This window comes from Schistocerca serialis, unplaced genomic scaffold (assembly GCF_023864345.2).
Source record: "Schistocerca serialis cubense isolate TAMUIC-IGC-003099 unplaced genomic scaffold, iqSchSeri2.2 HiC_scaffold_1143, whole genome shotgun sequence".
NCBI lineage: Eukaryota > Metazoa > Arthropoda > Insecta > Orthoptera > Acrididae > Schistocerca > Schistocerca serialis.
Window position 1 is genome coordinate 7,501 of NW_026047341.1, and position 5,000 is coordinate 12,500.

Sequence of the window (5,000 nt, forward strand, 5' to 3'; positions counted from 1 at the left end):
CGAAGGATGTCACGCGACTAGTTAGCAGGCTAGAGTCTCGTTCGTTATCGGAATTAACCAGACAAATCGCTCCACCAACTAAGAACGGCCATGCACCACCACCCACCGAATCAAGAAAGAGCTATCAATCTGTCAATCCTTCCGGTGTCCGGGCCTGGTGAGGTTTCCCGTGTTGAGTCAAATTAAGCCGCAGGCTCCACTCCTGGTGGTGCCCTTCCGTCAATTCCTTTAAGTTTCAGCTTTGCAACCATACTTCCCCCGGAACCCAAAAGCTTTGGTTTCCCGGAGGCTGCCCGCCGAGTCATCGGAGGAACTGCGGCGGATCGCTGGCTGGCATCGTTTATGGTTAGAACTAGGGCGGTATCTGATCGCCTTCGAACCTCTAACTTTCGTTCTTGATTAATGAAAACATACTTGGCAAATGCTTTCGCTTCTGTTCGTCTTGCGACGATCCAAGAATTTCACCTCTAACGTCGCAATACGAATGCCCCCGCCTGTCCCTATTAATCATTACCTCGGGTTCCGAAAACCAACAAAATAGAACCGAGGTCCTATTCCATTATTCCATGCACACAGTATTCAGGCGGGCTTGCCTGCTTTAAGCACTCTAATTTGTTCAAAGTAAACGTGCCGGCCCACCGAGACACTCACTCAAGAGCACCCTGGTAGGATTGCAACGGGGTCCGCCTCGGGACGCACGAGCACGCACGAGGCGCGTCGCACGCCTTCGGCTCGCCCCACCGGCAGGACGTCCCACGATACATGCCAGTTAAACACCGACGGGCGGTGAACCAACAGCGTGGGACACAAATCCAACTACGAGCTTTTTAACCGCAACAACTTTAATATACGCTATTGGAGCTGGAATTACCGCGGCTGCTGGCACCAGACTTGCCCTCCAATAGATACTCGTTAAAGGATTTAAAGTGTACTCATTCCGATTACGGGGCCTCGGATGAGTCCCGTATCGTTATTTTTCGTCACTACCTCCCCGTGCCGGGAGTGGGTAATTTGCGCGCCTGCTGCCTTCCTTGGATGTGGTAGCCGTTTCTCAGGCTCCCTCTCCGGAATCGAACCCTGATTCCCCGTTACCCGTTACAACCATGGTAGGCGCAGAACCTACCATCGACAGTTGATAAGGCAGACATTTGAAAGATGCGTCGCCGGTACGAGGACCGTGCGATCAGCCCAAAGTTATTCAGAGTCACCAAGGCAAACGGACCGGACGAGCCGACCGATTGGTTTTGATCTAATAAAAGCGTCCCTTCCATCTCTGGTCGGGACTCTGTTTGCATGTATTAGCTCTAGAATTACCACAGTTATCCAAGTAACGTGGGTACGATCTAAGGAACCATAACTGATTTAATGAGCCATTCGCGGTTTCACCTTAATGCGGCTTGTACTGAGACATGCATGGCTTAATCTTTGAGACAAGCATATGACTACTGGCAGGATCAACCAGGGAGCTGCGTCAACTAGAGCTGAGCAGCCGGCCGCCCGGGAGTGTGTCCCGGGGGCCCGCGCGAACACGCAAGCGTCCGCTCAATTATTCTGCAAACAGGAGGAGGCTGCGCTCCCCTGCACCATACACCTCGAAACCCTCTCAGGTCCCGGCGGCGCGCAGCGCCGTCCTAAGTACTTGGTCGGGTTCGAGAGAGAGGCGCAATCGCCCGGAGTTTGGCGAGTAGACGCTTTAGGTGCGACCACCCGTGCTCCCAACTGAGCTTGCCGCTGCCGACAGAGGCCCGGGAGCGTGCTGTCGTGGCATTGCCGGCGGGAGACAACACGCGCCACCTACGGTGACCGGCAGCTCCAACGCCAGCGCCACAGAAGGACAAAAGCCCCACTTGGGTGCCGAAGCGAACTCTCCCAGCACAGCGCACGCGCCAACACGTCCGCACAGCTGCGATACAAACCACCTGCGAGAACCGCAGAGGCGACCGAGCAGCAGACGGCGTCGCGGCGCCGAGCGCCGGGCGGCGGCGCATCCTCAGCGCACACAGTCCTCAATCGGACCAGCACACTGCAGATGTCCACCGCGCTTCGCACCGGGCCCGCGAGGACCTACTTTGGCCGCACGGCGCCGCGTGCAGGGTGCGCCGGCGCGCAGCTGCGCCGCCTGCCGCCTCCGTCGGCCGGCGCGCCTGCCAGTGGCCGCCCCCACCAGCCGGCTGTAGCGCGTGCGCCCACGCACCGCGCGGCCAGCACGCCGGGCGGCCCCCCCTCACCGGCCGGGGCCGGTCCCACCCAGCCACCGCCGCGTATCGCTTCACACCCACATGCCATTCACGTTCGTGGGCATGGTGGGTATCGCTGAAACAACCGGTTGGTAGCTCAACCGATCGTCGCCATCACTGATTCACCTCTAGCGAGAACAACCGCACCACAACGGTTTACCAGTTGTTCATTTGCGTAACGTCACCAGCAAACGTAGGCGTCCATCGCCATTTGCAAATTCAACGATTGTTGCATGCCTGTGTCAGGTGTCACGACACACTATGTCTGCCCACATACACGCAACAACATGTGCACGCTTCGCAAACACGTGGAAGGTGGCCCCCGTACGTATGCGATGTCCATTGCGCAAACGACTGTCAACCGGCCTCTGTCGCATGTCGCAGATGTGGAACGCAGTGCACCATGCTATCACGGTGTGTGAGAAGAGACGACAACGTCTGACAACACGCGCCACTACATCAACAGACGGCTCATGCTGATCGCCATCCAGGGCATACCACACTGCACTCCAGCTATTATAGGGAGACGACACGTAGCTGCGTGCACAACATTTGGACCGCATGGTTCGCCGTTGTTGGCGCAGTCGTTGTACGGTCACATGTACCACGATGTATCATTCAGTACATGAGGACCAATGTGCAGTACAGTGTGTGATTTGGAGGTACAACATCAGCGGACAGTTGACACAGGCCGTACCACAGCGTAGGCGCAGTGCTTCGCCATGCGAATGCCAATGAACAACTGCGAAGGGCATTGAGCATGTACGTCCTGCTGCCATCCACATTACAGTGTATCGCTGCAAGGTGTTTAACATGAAGCGATACACTGGGGACCGGGCAGTGCGAGTAGCAAACTATATTGCGGGGGTTGCAGTTAGGCAACACTACACTAATTTAACGCGTCGTATGACAATTACAGAGCAGGTTAAGGCCCAACGTGTGTTGGGTTAAGGCCCAACGTGTGTTGGGTTAAGGCCCAACGTGTGTTGGGTTAAGGCCCAACGTGTGTTGGGTTAAGGCCCAACGTGTGTTGGGTTAAGGCCCAACGTGTGTTGGGTTAAGGCCCAACGTGTGTTGGGTTAAGGCCCAACGTGTGTTGGGTTACAGCACAATATGGGTTACGTTAAGGGGCAATGTGGGTTACGTTAAGGGGCAATGTGGGTTACGTTAAGGCGCAATATAGGTTACGTTAAGGCGCAATATAGGTTACGTTAAGGCGCAATATAGGTTACGTTAAGGCGCAATATAGGTTACGTTAAGGCGCAATATAGGTTACGTTAAGGCGCAATATAGGTTACGTTAAGGCGCAATATAGGTTACGTTAAGGCGCAATATAGGTTACGTTAAGGCGCAATATAGGTTACGTTAAGGCGCAATATAGGTTACGTTAAGGCGCAATATAGGTTACGTTAAGGCGCAATATAGGTTACGTTAAGGCGCAATATAGGTTACGTTAAGGCGCAATATAGGTTACGTTAAGGCGCAATATAGGTTACATTAAGGCGCAATATAGGTTACATTAAGGCGCAATATAGGTTACATTAAGGCGCAATATAGGTTAGGTTAAAACACGACATAGGTTAGGTTAAGGCACGACATAGGTTAGGTTAAGGCACGACATAGGTTAGGTTAAGGCACGACATAGGTTAGGTTAAGGCACGACATAGGTTAGGTTAAGGCACGACATAGGTTAGGTTAAGGCACGACATAGGTTAGGTTAAGGCACGACATAGGTTAGGTTAAGGCACGACATAGGTTAGGTTAAGGCACGACATAGGTTAGGTTAAGGCACGACATAGGTTAGGTTAAGGCACGACATAGGTTAGGTTAAGGCACGACATAGGTTAGGTTAAGGCACGACATAGGTTAGGTTAAGGCACGACATAGGTTAGGTTAAGGCACGACATAGGTTAGGTTAAGGCACGACATAGGTTAGGTTAAGGCACGACATAGGTTAGGTTAAGGCACGACATAGGTTAGGTTAAGGCACGACATAGGTTAGGTTAAGGCACGACATAGGTTAGGTTAAGGCACGACATAGGTTAGGTTAAGGCACGACATAGGTTAGGTTAAGGCACGACATAGGTTAGGTTAAGGCACGACATAGGTTAGGTTAAGGCACGACATAGGTTAGGTTAAGGCACGACATAGGTTAGGTTAAGGCACGACATAGGTTAGGTTAAGGCACGACATAGGTTAGGTTAAGGTACGACATAGGTTAGGTTAAGGTACGACATAGGTTAGGTTAAGGTACGACATAGGTTAGGTTAAGGTACGACATAGGTTAGGTTAAGGTACGACATAGGTTAGGTTAAGGTACGACATAGGTTAGGTTAAGGTACGACATAGGTTAGGTTAAGGTACGACATAGGTTAGGTTAAGGTACGACATAGGTTAGGTTAAGGTACGACATAGGTTAGGTTAAGGTACGACATAGGTTAGGTTCAGGTACGACATAGGTTAGGTTAAGGTACGACATAGGTTAGGTTAAGGTACGACATAGGTTAGGTTAAGGTACGACATAGGTTAGGTTAAGGTACGACATAGGTTAGGTTAAGGTACGACATAGGTTAGGTTAAGGTACGACATAGGTTAGGTTAAGGTACACATTGTTGTAAGGAAAGGTTTAATGGGGGGGGGGGCGGCGGCCGGTTTGTTGATTGTGATTATAGTACGTGGATGCCTGCGGTATCATCTGATTTGCCACGTCAGGATGTACCTTTGGCTCATGACAGGCGGCGCTCTCATTCCATGCTTGTGGCA

The 5,000-nt window shown here is 52.3% G+C and overlaps 1 non-coding gene across 1 annotated transcript in view; it reads right to left on the bottom strand.

Moving 5' to 3' along the window:
• LOC126432613 (small subunit ribosomal RNA) overlaps positions 1–1,465 on the bottom strand; it is a 1,910-nt gene extending 445 nt beyond the window's left edge. The window contains exon 1 of the ribosomal RNA XR_007578094.1: positions 1–1,465. This exon is cut by the window's left edge and continues 445 nt beyond it. This is a non-coding gene — a ribosomal RNA (small subunit ribosomal RNA).
• Positions 1,466–5,000: the final 3,535 nt, after the last annotated feature.